Genomic DNA, 15,280 nt, shown 5'->3' on the forward strand with positions numbered 1-15,280 from the left:
GTGAATGGTTAAAGAACCTATGGGACATCCATACCATGGAATACGATCCAGCCATAAAATGGAACAAACCTTTCACACAGGCAACAACTTGGAAGAACCTCAAGGAAATTATGCTGAGTGAAAAGAAAAAAAAAAGCCAGTCCCAAAAGGGTACATACGACATAGTTCTATTTGTGTAACATCCAAAAAAATAACATAATTACAGAGATGAAGAACAGATTAGGGATTGTCAGAGGTTAGAGATATGGGGAGAGGATGAATGTGGCTGTAGAGGGATAGCTCTAGAGAGTCTTGTGGTGATGGTAGTATAGTTCTTGATTGTGGTGGTGGTTATGCAAGGCTATGGATGTGGTAAAAGTGTATAAAGTTACACACACACATGCACACAAGTGCATATGTAACTGGTGAAATCTGATTAAACTGTATGGATTGGACCAGTGTCAATTTCTTAGTTTTGATATTATTTTACAGTTGTGTATGATGCTAATATTTAGGAGGCTGAGAAAAAGGTACATGAGAATTCCCTCGACATTTCTTTGCAACCTCCTATAAATCTATCATTATTTCATAAGAAAAGAAAAAAAGCCCACATACACACATTAAATCTTTATATTTAAGGTGACTTGTTTGAAGATACAAAGACGAGCAGGGGAGCAGGGGAGGGAATTGCTAGCTGTTTGGTATGTATGGTGGCCACTCCCTATGTATTGCCATAGCAATATGGCAGCATTTCCTATGAACAGTGTATTTTTAATATATTAACCAGGAAGATAAAAATGTGTTCTGCATTCAGTGCTAGCCACAGAGTTTCAAAGACCTGATGGAACCAAAGTGTGTTAAGGCCTCAGCTCTGTGTTATACTTGCCAACCTTCTAAGGGTATGGGTATCACATAGAAGAAATCTAAGGACAGGTTTCAGGGCCCTTGATCATTCCTCAACCTGTCAGATCCTGAGTGTTTATCACAGAATGTTTCAGTAAATCAGTTATATTACTTGCCCACCACTTTCACTCCTCCAGAAGATTATTTCTCAAACAATAACAACTTTTTCTAGGTTCCAAATATTATATCCATTGTTTGGCCTTAGTTTGTGTGTGTGTGTGTGGTTTTTTTGTTTGTTTGTTTGTTTGTTTGGAGATGGAGTCTCACTGTGTCGCCCATGCTGGAGTGCAGTGGTGCGATCTCAGCTCACTGCAAGCTCTGCCTCCCAGGTTCACGCCATTCTCCTGCCTCAGCCACCCGAGTAGCTGGGACTACAGGCACCCGCCACCACGCCCGGCTAATTTTTTGTATTTTTAGTAGAGACGGGGTTTCACCGTTTTAACCAGGATGGTCTCGATCTCCTGACCTCGTGATCTGCCCGCCTCGGCCTCCCAAAGTGCTGGGATTACAGGCGTGAGCCACCGCGCCCAGCCTTGTTTGGCATTTTTAAATACCACTAGAGTATCCTTATATCTTTTTATGAAGAAAAATCTAGATTTCTGGTATGTTTTCAAAACCTGAAGTCTCTAGCTACTTGTAACATTTTCACATCTCTTATGCTGATTTTTCCTATTCTCTTAATTTTTAAAAAACTTTTTTTATTTCATTAGCTTTAGGGGTAGGAATGGTTCTGGGTTCCATGGATGAAGAGTGGTGAATTCTGGGCTTTTAGTGCACCAGTCACCCCAATAGTGTACATTGTACCCAATAGGTAGTTTTTCACCCCTCATCCCCCTTCCACCCTCCTCCCCCTTTCTTAGTTATTTATTTATTTATTTATTTTTGAGACAGAGTCTCGCTCTGTCACCCAGGCTGGAGTGCTGTGGTATGATCCTGGCTCACTGCAACCTCCACCTCCCGGGTTCAAGCGATTCTCCTGCCTCAACCTCCCGAGTAGCCGAGATTACAGGCACGCGCCACCACGCCCAGCTAATTTTTTTTGTGTTTTTAGTAGAGACGGGATTTCACCATGTTGGCCAGGCTGGTTTTGAACTCCTGATCTCAAGTGAGCCACCTGCCTCAGCCTCCCGAAGTGTTAGGATTACAGGTGTGAGTCACCACGCCCGGCCCATCCTCCCCATTTCTGAGTCTCCAGTGTCCATTATAGCACTCTGTATACCTTTGCTTACCCATAGCTTAGTTCCCACTTGTGAAAACATGTGGTATTTGGTTTTTTGTCCCTGTGTTACTTCACTTAGGATAATGGCCTCCAGTTCCATCCAAATAGCTGAAAATACATTATTTGGTTCTTTTTATGGCTTAGTAGTATTCCACGGTACATATACACCACTTAAAAAAAATAGAGACAGGGTCTCACTTTGTTGTCCAGGCTGGTCTCAAACTCCTGGCTTCAAGGGATCCTTCTGCCTCAGCCTCCCAAAGTGCTGGATTACAGGCATGAGCCACTGTGCTTGGCCTATATACATCACACTTTCCTTTATCCACAAGCTGATGGGCACCTTGGTTGACTCCATATCTGCAATTGTGAATTGTGCTGCGATACATATATGTGTGCAGGTATCTTTTTGATATGGTAACTTCCTTTCCTCCTTTTGGCATGCTTCTCCTCTGTCCTTTTGGGGAAGGCAGTATCTTCAATATTTTTAGCCTCAGAAGACATGGCCAGAAGTTTTGAAATCACCAGCATGAATTATTGAGACAAGGGATATCCCTTGGTCCCTGAGTGCTCCCCAGTGAAGACCTAAACACAGAGTTTAAAAAAAAATTAAAATTTCCAGATACAGTATCTTCTTAGATGTATTCAGAATGTGGGCAAGTCACAGCTTCTACCTAAGGCTGGTTATGAGACAAACAAAAAGCCTGGATCACAGAATTAAGTTAATTCAACAGGAGTTTTATGACAAGTTTTAATCTGATTTCCAGAAAAGCTAGTTTTTTGAGGTTTTTTGTTTGTTTGTTTTGCTTTGTTTTTGTTTTTTGTTTTTTTTTTTTTGAGACGGAGTCTTACTCTGTCACCCAGGCTAGAGTACAGTGGCGCAATCTTGGCTCACTGCAACCTCTGCCTCCCGGGTTCAAGCGATTCTCTGCCTCAGCCTCCTGAGTAGCTGGGATTACAGGCGCCTGCCACCACGCACCGCTAATTTTTTTGTATTTTTGGAAGAGACGGGGTTTCACCATCTTGGCCAGGCTGGTCTCGAACTCCTGACCTCGTGATCCACCTGCCTTGGCCTCCCAAAGTTCTGGGATTACAGGTGTGAGCCACTGCACCCAGCCGAAAGCTAGTTTTCTTTAATCAAGAAAAATTAAAAGTAAAGATTTAATGTTTGTAGATAGGTTTTTTTTAATTAAGGCAAAATTCACATCTCATAAAATTAACCATTTTAAAGTGAACAATTCAGTAGCATCCAGTACATTCATACTGTTGTGCAACCAATACATCTAGTTCCAAAAGGTTTTCATCATCCCAAAAGAAATACCCATACCCATTTAGCGCTTACTCCCCATTCTTCCTTCCTCTCAGCCCCAGCAACCACCAATATGGTTTCTATTTCTAGAAATCTACCTATTCTGAATATGTCATATAAATGGAATCATACAGTGTGACCCTTTGTGTCAGGCTTTTTTCATTTAGCATGTTTTCAAGATTCATCTATGATGTAGCATGAATCATTACTTCATTTCTTCTTGTGGCTGAATAATATTCCATCGTATATACCACAGAGCGTTATTCAAGGACCTTTGGATGCTTTCCTCCTCTTAGCTATTGTGAATAGTGCTGCTATGAACATACATGTACAAGTATTTAAGTATCTGTTTTCAATTCTTTGAAGGTATATCACCTATGAATGGAATTGATGGGTTATATGGTAATTTTATGGTGTTTAATTTTTTTTGAGAAACTGCCAAACCAGTTTCCACAGCAACAGAGCCATTTTACATTCCTGTGCATTGATTTTTAAAAACAGAAGCTATGAATCTTCAGAAATGAAGTAGGCTTTCCATCTGCTTCCTTGGATTTGGCATACTCTAGAATAAATCGGTGGTTCTCAACTCTGGCTTGACAACATAGGGAGCTCAAAAAGAAGAAGGTAACAGCCTCCATCTCTAGAAATTCTGTTTATTTCTAATAAATCTGGGTTGAGCCCATGCCACTCCAAGTGACCCTCAAGTAACTCTAATGGCTGCCAGGATTGAGAACTACTACTCTACATGAACTCAGGGGAAATAGTGCAAGAATTTTTTCCCTACAGAATAGGAATCATTAAATTGTCATGGAAACAGAACTCATTTCCATTTCTTAATTCCCTTGGCTGTTTAATTCACAGCCGTGTATCTGCACCTAGAATCATTCTTGGCACAGAATTGAACAAATATATTGGCTTAATGTTGAATATCCAGTTTTATTTTAAGCTTAAATGGATCATATAAAACAGCAATTAATAATTTTAAATGACATCAGTATTTTTAGCTACCAATAGTTAGAAAACCAGAAGGAAACCTGAAATTCTCTGGTTAGATGTTATTTTTAAATACACTATCTTTCTCTAGTTATTAACTATGTTTTTTAGACTTTATATGTAATATTGGTAGAAAATGATTTGTTTCCTCAAATAACCTTTATTTTATTTTTTATTTTTTATTTTTTATATATTTTTTGAGATGGAGTCTCACTCTGTTGCCCAGGCTGGAGTGTAGTGGTGCGACGTCGGCTCACTGCAGCCTCCACCTCCCAGGTTCAAGCGATTCTCCTGCCTCAGCCTCCCAAGTAGCTGGGATTACAGGCATGCGCCACCACACCCGGCCAATTTTGTATTTTTAGTAGACATGGGGTTTCACCATGTTGGCCAGGCTGGTCTCGAACTCCTGACCTCAAGTGATCTGCTCACCTTGGCCTCCCAAAGTGCGGGATTACAGGCATAAGCCACTGCGCCCAGCCTAAAATAGCCTTTATTTTAAAGTATGCAAGGCTAAATGATAAATTGGAAGCAAAAATATAAGATGATCAAACAATCCTGACATTTTCTAGAATTGTAGTATGCAATTAAAAATCCCTATATTTATATTTATTTATTTTTATAATGTGAATTCTATCTAAATGTCCCAGTTCTGTACTTAGTATTAAATGTGATTTTTCTCCATCCCCAATGTCACAGCTATCCCCCTTTCCCTTACCTTGGAAACTCTTCCTCCCCCACTCCAATCCCTGTGAATATATTTTTCTGATTTGCAGCAAACCATGCTATTAATTTTTCGCGTATCTTTCTGTTGAGCTTCGCATAATCTTGACCAGTTTTTATAGCAGAGTCTGACAAATATTACTTTCTTATTATGCCATCCTTTCCCAAATAAATTAGAGGTTTCTGAAAATTACTATAACAGGTATTTATTTATACTTAAATAATCAATTTTAAATTGCATAGCTATTAAAAAGCTCTGTGCTCTTTAGAATCACCCTTCCCGCCCCCCCTCCACACACACACACACACACAGGTTGTATAATGGCTTCACTAACTCTTCAATGAATATCCGAAACAAGTGGATGCCAGATTCTTTCCCAGAGGCCAGGTTTCATCATGTTCCTGGTTCTTACATTTTAGAATAGGAAGCTGAATTTCCCTTTTTATCCAGAAATTATATTTACAAAAGATTATTCAGATAAGGATACAACTATTTGCAACACAAATATTTTCAAAAGAATAGCACAAATAAAAATATCTTTAAGTTTCAAATAAATTATATTTCAAATGACTTTAAAATAAGTGTTTTGTAAGTTGGCCAAATCTGAAGATATTTCTCCAATTAAAAACAGAAACTAGGCCTGGCACGGTGGCTCACACCTGTAATCCCAGCACTTTGGGAGGCCGAGGCAGGAGGATCACTTGAGCCCAGGAGCTCGAGACCAGCTTAGGCAACATGACAAAACCCTGTCTCTACAAAAGAAATACAAAAATTAGCCAGGCATGGTGGTGTGTGCCTGTGGTCTGAGCTACTTGGGAGGCTGAGGTGGGAGGATCACCTGAGCCTGGGAGGCCAAGGCTGCAATGAGCTGTGATCGCGCCACTACACTGCAGCCTATGTGATAGAGTGAGACCCTGTCAAAAAATAAATAAATAAAATTTAAAAATAAAGAAAGAAAAACGAAAGCTCTATACTTATTTGTTGGAGAACCTAAAACACATACATCAACAAGGACATCTTCCTGCAGTGGATCATCATCATCTGGAAAATACTGACTTCAGATATCTTACTACAGGGAGAGTGTGAGAGAGAAATGCAAAGAGATAATGCTAGACCTGGATAAACACAATCTTTAGCAAATCTGGCCACATTTGCTGAAATAAGAATTCTGTCCGTTGAACTTCAGTGGCCTCCTGCCATTTTCTTCCTTCTGATAAAAGGTTAACATATCTAAAGCATTCTAGCAAATAGATCTTGATGACCTCATCAAGGGTAACTGTATCTTGATCCCTTGACTATATTAAATAAGAGGTACTAACTGCAGAAGGAATGAGAAAATGAATGAATGAACAAATGGACCCAATTGTTTCGTCCTAGGACTGCCCAGAGAAGGTGAAGCAAGTAGAGTCCCTGGTGACGTGTAAGCGTAAGTAGCAGATGCTAACCAGATGTCTCAAACTAAGCCTTGGTGATCAGATGGAAGACCCCAAGGGAGAGGAGTGACAATGACAGATACGGGGAATCCCCAGATCAGGGGTTGGGGTACAAGTGGGGGTTACAAGTGGGCTGACCTTGACAGTGTAGTCACAGGCTACCGATGCATCAGGTGTGGTGCACTCAGGTACATAGATGAAGCTGGAAACCATCATTCTCAGCAAACTAACACACGAACAGAAAACCAAACACCGCCTGTTCTCACTTATAAGTGGGAGCTGAACAATGGACACAGGGAGGGGAACATCACACACCGGGGCCTGTTAGGGGGTGGGGAGCAAGGGGAGGGAGGGAGAGCATTAGGACAAATACCTAATGCATGCAGGTCTTAAAACCTAGATGACGGGTTGATAGGTGCACCATGGCACATGTATACCTATGTAACAAACCTGCACGTTCTGCACATGTATCCCGGAACTTCAAGTAAAATTAAAAAAAAAAAGAAGTATAGACTCTCTGAGCATCAGTCTGGACTTCAAAACTAGGATACTGAGGTTAGAAACTAAGTTATCTCATGCTCTTAGCAAAAATGGGCAGGACCAAGATACTGATCATCAGAGCCCACTGACTGTCAGAAGGTAGGGAGAAAATTCAGCCACTCAAGCTGCATCACCCAGTCTCTGAATGCTAACCAACTCAGGGCTTCAAGCATGTAGTTCAAAGAAGATCACTTTGAAGGATATGTGGACAGATAGGAAGGAAATGTGGACAGTTAGCAAAGCACCAGGCATAGAACTGACCCTCAAAAACTATTTAAGCTCATATGTCAGAACTAGAAAGGAACCAAAAGTCATTTAATTCAGTTCCATCAGTATCAGTTAGAATTCGTGTAGGCTGCTTGTAACTGAAAGTAACATGGCTTAAACAAGACAATGGTTAACTTTATCTGTGTAAAAGAAGCCCATATAAGTGGCTTTTGAAAATTGTTATAACAACAATGAATGTATATAATTACAAAATATAGGTGCAGCACCAGACAGGGTCAAATTCTTAACACTGAAACAACCAAGGGAAACTCTCTACCTAGTCAATGACAAACCAGTTCAAACTTCTGAGATCTTAATTTTTTTTATCCTAATCCTAAGGAGTCTTGCTCTGAAGATTAGGGTTCAGTCCAAGTGGGGGCGGGGGATGGAGAGGGAGGAAGGGGACAACAGCTCCCATCTCCAATCCCTTCTATTCAGTTATTATGTCAGATCTGCCCGGAGGAACTCTACTGTCAATCTTCAAGTACGGATATCTTGGACAGAAATCAACTTTCACAACTTCTCACTTCAGATACAAGAAGCACAGGTAAAGGCCAGGCGTGGTGGCTCACGCCTGTAATCCCAGCACTTTGGGAGGCCGAGGAGGGTGGATCACTTGAGGTCAGGAGTTTGAGACCAGCCTGGCCGACACAGTGAAACCTAGTCTCTACTAAAAATCCAAAATTAGCCGGGCGTGGTGGTGCTCGCCTATAATCCCAGCTACCCGGGAAGCTGAGGCAGGAGAATTGCTTGAACCCGGGAGGCAGAGGTTGCACTGAGCCAAGATCATGCCACTGCACTCCAGCCCGGGTGACAGAGCGAGACTCTGTCTCGTTTAAAAAAAAAAAAATCAAAAGGCTATTTCTAATAAGAGAGACAACTTTGGCCACTGGAGAACATAAAGGAGGGGAAAAACACCTCAGTTTACCAAATTATGCTTTAAAATTACAAATTAAACATCAAAGAAGTTTCCAATGATGGTTGTTCCTCTTCTCAAATGTGCTATTGGAATTGATTTTTTTTTTTAATTAGCCTAGGGCAAAGAAGAGCTCTACTTAAATGGGCCAAGCACATACAAACATGCCAAATGGGCACTCTACCCCACCAAACTCTGAATTTAAAACAGCACTAGGTCCCAGAGACAGTAAATAAAATCATTAGTATATACACCTATTAACTTCTCCCTTTTCATACATTAGTTAGGCTGCTCAAAAAGACAGATGAATCCAGGAACATTAACTATAAATTACAGGAAATAAAATGGGGATCTGGCAACTATGGTTAGTGTTGCATCAGACATAGTTTCTGTATTAGATCTTTGTAAAATGCTCCTTGAGTAGTATGCCATGATTGGTCTTACTTAGTAAGTTACTTACTAACTTTAATTTATTGGTATTAAAATACCAATAAATTTCAGCTTCAAACAATAGTCAGAATAGAGACTGCACTTTACTTTCATTGTGCTGCCATAAAGATATTTAAATTCTCTAATGTGTGTTATAATCTGATAAACAGTGTTTAAATAGGTTGCAGTTTCTCATTTTATTGATGACAGGCTCATTAAGGATGATTCAGAAACCATAATATTAGAAGTTCTGTCTTCCTTCATTGCTTTCATGACTGAAGGGAACAGGGCACTAAAGAGAAGTACAGAGAAGTAATTTGCCCATAGAGACACAGCTCAAATACAGATAATGTGGCTCTAGCACCCTTGCTCCTAACCACTCCTCTATGCAGCATTAGAAATAAGAATGTTGGCCGGGCACAGTGGCTCACGCCTGTAATCCCAGCACTTTGGGAAGCCGAGGTGGGCAGATCACAAGGTCAGGAGATCGAGACCATCCTGGCCAACACGGTGAAACCCTGTCTCCACTAAAAATACAAAAATTAGCCGGGCGTGGTGGCACGTGCCTGTAATCTCAGCTACTTGGGAGGCTGAGGCAGGAGAATCGCTTGAACCCAGGAGTTGGAGGTTGCAGTGAACAAAGATCGCCACTGCACTCCAGCCTGGAGACAGAACGAGACCCCATCTCAAAAAAAAAAAGAAAAAAGAAAAAAGAAATAAAAGAAAGAATGCTTGGCTGAGAGCGGTGGCTCACGCCTGTAATCCTAGCACTTTGGGAGGCCGAGGCAGGTGGATTGCCGAGCTCAGGAATTCGAGACCAGCCCAGGCAACACGGTGAGACCCTGTCTCTACTAAAATACAAAATAATTAGCCAGGCATTGTGGTGTGCGCCTGTAATCCCAGCTACTTGGGAGGCTGAGGCAGGAGAGTCACTTGAACCTGGGAGGCGGAGGTTGCAGTGAGCCGAGACAGCACCACTGCACTCCAGCCTGGATGACAGAGTGAGGATCCGTCTCAAAAAAAATAAAAATATAAAAAAGAATGTTCATTGTTGCATTTTCTAATTTAAAAAACCTTGCTGGAAACTAAATGTCCATCAAAAAAAGAATGTATAAGTATATTGTGATGTAGCCATACAATGGAATACTGTTTAGCAGTTACAAAGGTATGCGTCAACATAATGAGTCCCAGAAACATAATGTTGCATTTTGTTTTAAAGGCATGTGGCTACGCACAGTGTCTCATGCCTGTAATCCCAGCACTTTGGGAGGCTCAGGCAGGAAGATCACTTGAGCCTAGGAGTTCCAGGCTGCAGTGAGCTATGATCATGCCACTGCACTCCAGCATGGGCAACAGAGTGGGACTCTGTGCCTAAAAAATAAGTAAATAAATACATAATTTAAAAGCATGCAAAACATGGTTCAATATAAAACCATGTATATATAAAAATTTGTCAAAAAATTCTATACAGTCTATATATTCCTTCCATATATTCTATGTAGTGTTTCCAGATACATATATATATAGCAAAAGTATTAAAATATTCATAGCAATAATAAATACCAAATTTGGGATAGTGGCTGCCTTTGAGAAATAGAATCAGGAAAAATAGGCATGCGGCCTTAAACTTATCTATAAGGTTTTGTTTTTAAAAATGTATTAGGCCAGGCGTGGTGGCTCACGCCTGTAATCCCAGCACTTTGGGAGGCCGAGGTGGGCGGATCACCTGAGGTCAGGAGTTCGAGACCAGCCTGGCCAAGATGGTGAAACCCCATCTCTACTAAAAAAAATACAAAATTATCCAGGCATGGTGGCGCATGACTGTAATCCCAGCTACTCGGGAGGCTGAGGCAGGAGAATCGCTTGAACCTGGGAGGCGGATGTTGCGATGAGCAGAGATTGCGCCATTGCACTCCAGCCTGGGCAACAAGAGCAAAACTCCATCTCCAAAAAAAAAGTATTAAAGTCCTCATCAAATAAGGAACAATGCTAAGACTATTCCGAATCTGGGTGATGGGCGTAAGAGCATTTATGATATTTATTTTCTTTATTGTTCTGTGTCCCTGAAATTTTACATGATAAAAGTCCAGCATTTGTTCACATTAAAATGGTTAATTTTATGTTATATGCATTTTACCTCAATAAATATTTTCTCTTTTTTTTTTTTTTTTTTGAGACGGAGTCTTACTCTGTTGCCCAGGCTGGAGTGCAGTGGCATGACCTCAGTTCACTGTAGCCTCTGCTTCCCAGGTTCAGGCGATTCTCTGCCTCAGCCTCCTGAGTAGCTGGGATTACAGGCATCACCTGTACAGTGTACAGTGCCACCACACCAAGCTAATTTTTGTATTTTTATTAGAGATGAGGTTTCACCATGTTGACCAGGCTGGTCTCGAACTCCTGGCCTCAAGTGACCTGCCCACCTCAGTCTCCCAAAGTGTTGGGATTACAGGCGTGAGCCACTATACATGGCCTCAATAAAAATTTTCTTAATATTTAAAAAATGAGTTCAGGTGGAACTTAAAGCTCTCACAAACGTTAATGACGTTTTCTTTGACCATATCTACATAATGCAAAAAAAAACACTTAATAAAAAGATGTAACTTTATTTTGTATTAATTATACCAGTGTGGGCCAGACAAGGTGGCTCACACCTGTTAATATAGTTTGGATTTGTGTTCCTACCCAAATCTCATGTGGAATTAGAGGAGGGACCTGATTGGCGGTGACTGGATCATGGGGTGGATTTCCCTCTTACTCTTCTCATGATAGTGGGTGAGTTCGCAAGAGATCTGATGGTTTAAAAGTGTGTGGCACTTCCCCCTTCACTCTCTCTCCCTCTTCTGCCACCATGTGAAGAAGGTGCTTGCTTCCCCTTTGCTTCCGCTATGATTGTAAGTTTCATGAGGCCTCCCAGTCTTGCAGAACTGTGAGTCAATTAAATCTCTTCTTCATAAATTACCCAGTCTCAGGTAGTTCTTTATAGTAGTGTGAAACAGACTAATACAGCTGTAATCCCAACGCTTTCGGGCGCCAAGGCAGGAGGCTCTCTTGAGCTCAGGAGTTCAAGACTAGCCTGGGCCACGTAGTGAGACCTCATCTCCACAAAAAAATTTAAAAATTAGTCAGGCATGGTGCTGCATGCCTGTAGTCCCAGCTACTTGGGTGCTGAGATGGGAGGATCACTTGAGCCCACCATTGCACCATCACACTCCAGCCTGGGCAACAGAGTAAGACCCTGTCTCAAAAACAAATACAAAATTGTATCATTGTGGTCCTCATAAGTGTGATTTTTAATAGGTGTATGGTTCCATATTCAAATCATTCTGGAAAAAGAATAATTAGGACCCTTTAAATAAAATATTCTTCATTCAGTGTACTACAAATAATAACTTGTCATTATCTACCTCCCTTACTCACTGGGTGACTTCATGTCATCTGAACCCTGGCTGAGACAATTAACTAGATGTAAGGGATTAACACAAATTGTTCACAATTTTTCTAAGCAGTCAAATATCCTCCAACTGAAAAAAATGTTCCTAATAAGAATGGTTTTTAATTTAGCTATTGACTAATTTCCCACCAATGTAGTATCACATTTATAATTTAGATTTTATTATTCTAAATGGCTATTTGAGGGCATATTAAGAAAGAAGCTACAATATAAAGAACAAGTATTAGAGTTAAAAAAACTAATAATTACATAGCCTCTTTGAACCTTTAAGGCCCTTATTTACAAAATGTACAACAATGCTTAGAGAAAAGGATAACTGAGATAATTATTCAAGAAGCATAAATAAAAGCTTTTTATAAATTCCAAATCACCCCACAGAAGTGGGTAATTTAAATTTAAAAACCAAACGATTGAATCAAAATATCAGTTGGCTTCTTTGCAGAAATCAACAAGCTGAATCCAAAAATTAGTATGAAAATTTAAGGGACCCAGAATAGGCAAAACAATGTTGAAGAAAAAGAAAAAAGTTGGAGGATTCACACTTTTTCATTTCAAAATTTATCACAAAGCTATAGATATTGAGACAGTGCTGTACTGTCATAAAGATAGACATGTTGATCAATGGAATGGAATTGAGAGTCCAGAAATAATCCTTAACATTTATGATCATTTTTGACAAGAGTGCTAAGATGATGGGGAAAGAATAGTCTTTGCAACAAGTGATGCCATACACATGCAAAAGAATGGACTTGGACCCTATTAAACAACATATACAAAAACTAACTCCAAATGGATCAAAGATCTAAATGTAAGAATGAAAACTATAAAACTCTCAGAAAAAAACAGAGGCATAATTCTGAATGAACTTGGATCAGGCAATCATTTCTTTTTTTTTTTTTTTTTTTTTTGAAACGGAGTTTCACTCTTATTGCCCAGGCTGGAGTGCAATGGCGCGATCTCGGCTCACTGCAACCTCCGCCTCCTGGGTTCAAGCAATTCTCCTGCCTCAGACTCCAGAGTAGCTGGGACTATAGGCACACACCACCATACTTGGCTAATTTTTTTGTATTTTTAGTAGAGACGGGGTTTCACCACGTTAGCCTGGCTGGTATCGAACTCCTGACTTCAGGTGATCTGCCCACCTCAGCCTCCCAAAGTGCTGGCATTACAGACGTGAGCCACCTCACCCAGCCAAAAATTTTAAAACTTCTGTGCTGCAAAACACATCAAAAAGTTGAAAAGATAACTCACATAATGGGATAAAGTATTTGCAAATCATCTACCTGATAAAGAAAGGATTTGTATCCAGAATATATAAAGAACATGTACAACTCCACAATAAAAACTTAAATAACCCAATTTTGAAAATGGACAAAGGATCTGAAAAGTCAGTTCTCTGGAGAATATACACAAATGGTCAATAAGCGCATGAAAAGGTACTCGACATCATTAGTCATAAGAAAATGCAAGTCAAAACCGCAATGAAAAATCACTTCACACTCACTAAGATGGCTATAATAAAAGGAACTGATAAGTGTTAGCAAAGATGTGGAGAAGTGGACCCCTCATACAGTGCTGATGTGATTGTACAATGGTGCAGCTGCTTTGGAAAACAGTATGGCAGTTCCTTAAAATATAAAACATAGAGTTAACACATGACCCAGCAGTTTCACTCCTAGGTATCTACCTAAGAGAAATAAAAACATATGTCCACAAAAAAAAAAATGTGTACACCAATGTTAATTGCAGTAATATTCAAAATAGCCCCAAAATGGAAACAACCCAAATAGCCATCAACTGATAAATGGAAAAAGAAAATGTGGTGTATCAATTCAATGAGATATCATTTGGCAATTAAAAGGACTGCAGTACTGATACATGCTATGACATGGATGAGCCTAGAAGACATTACACTAAGGGAAAGGGGCCAGGTGTGGTGGTGCACACCTGTAGTCCCAGCTACTCGGGAGGCTGAGGTGAGAGCCTGGGAGCTAGAGGCTGCAATGAGCCGAGATCACGCCACCGCACTCCAGCCTGGGCAACAGAGAAAGACTGCCTCAAAAAGAAATATATATATATATATATATATATATATATATGCAATCTGAGTATTAAATCACCTCCAAGAACCAAGTGTTTTTTCAGGAAAACATGGAGCATCTTTCTTTCATTCAGTTGCCAACAACTGTCCATCATTTACCATCCACACAGTAAAATATTAATGTTTACAAAAGAAAATACTTACTTTTATTGTACCATAGAACTTGATTTTTAAAATACAGGGCCATAAATTCCTTACCACAAAATGATCTTAGCCAGGTAGTTATAAACCTTCTATTTTTAAACCAAAAAAAAATCAAATAGCACTTACATATTGGTAGAAATATATGTCTGTGAGTGACCTATTACCTATTGATTTGTATTATACATCATATTAGACATTGCCAATGTCTTGTAGTCAGGAACAGACCTGTGGTTGAACAAGTTGTGTTTATTATTCACACACACTATGAGGCTGTGATCCCAGCTATGTGGGAAGCTGAGGCACAAGAATCACTTGAACCTGAGAGGCACACCATGAGGCTTGGCGCACCTCTTTAAGAGGCTGTTAGAATATGTCATGTCTGGTTGTGATTTGAGAGAGAGTTCAAGGAAGCAGGGGTTCACCGTATACTGAGTGTTGGCAGAATATGAGGACAATTCTGTGACTAGCTACCTCAATAAATCTTATCTATACGGAGGGCACTAGAGCATAGCTCAAGCTATAATTGGTAGAGAAGCAACTGTCACTAATATTAGCCAGGAAGGGGGATGTTTGGTATTTTGGGGATGACACAGTAGCCTTATTTTTTTGCACATTTAGAAAAAAATGTGTGTTTATCTTGTATTGCATCACTTTAGCATGGTCTCAGATTGGCCTTGTCTAATGCTGATGTTTTGTGAAACTATGTCCAACAGGAGAGCGCCAAAGCCTACCAGTGAGTGCCAGGCTGGCCCTGCAGGTCAAGGGCTGCCCTTCTCTTTCTCAGCATCCCTAATATGGTACATATGATTTTAATTGCCAGCACTTATAATGAACTTGTGATAAAATAGCTGTTTGGAAGGTAATTGTGAATAACTGTC

General features: G+C 40.2%; 1 long non-coding RNA gene across 1 annotated transcript in view; it reads right to left on the reverse strand.

Moving 5' to 3' along the window:
* The window catches only part of LOC129533086 (uncharacterized), a 115,486-nt gene that overhangs the window by 75,991 nt on the left and 24,215 nt on the right, over window positions 1-15,280 (reverse strand). The gene's annotated exons all lie outside the window — the stretch shown is intronic.

This window comes from Gorilla gorilla, chromosome 3 (assembly GCF_029281585.2).
Source record: "Gorilla gorilla gorilla isolate KB3781 chromosome 3, NHGRI_mGorGor1-v2.1_pri, whole genome shotgun sequence".
NCBI classification, from domain to species: Eukaryota; Metazoa; Chordata; class Mammalia; order Primates; family Hominidae; genus Gorilla; species Gorilla gorilla.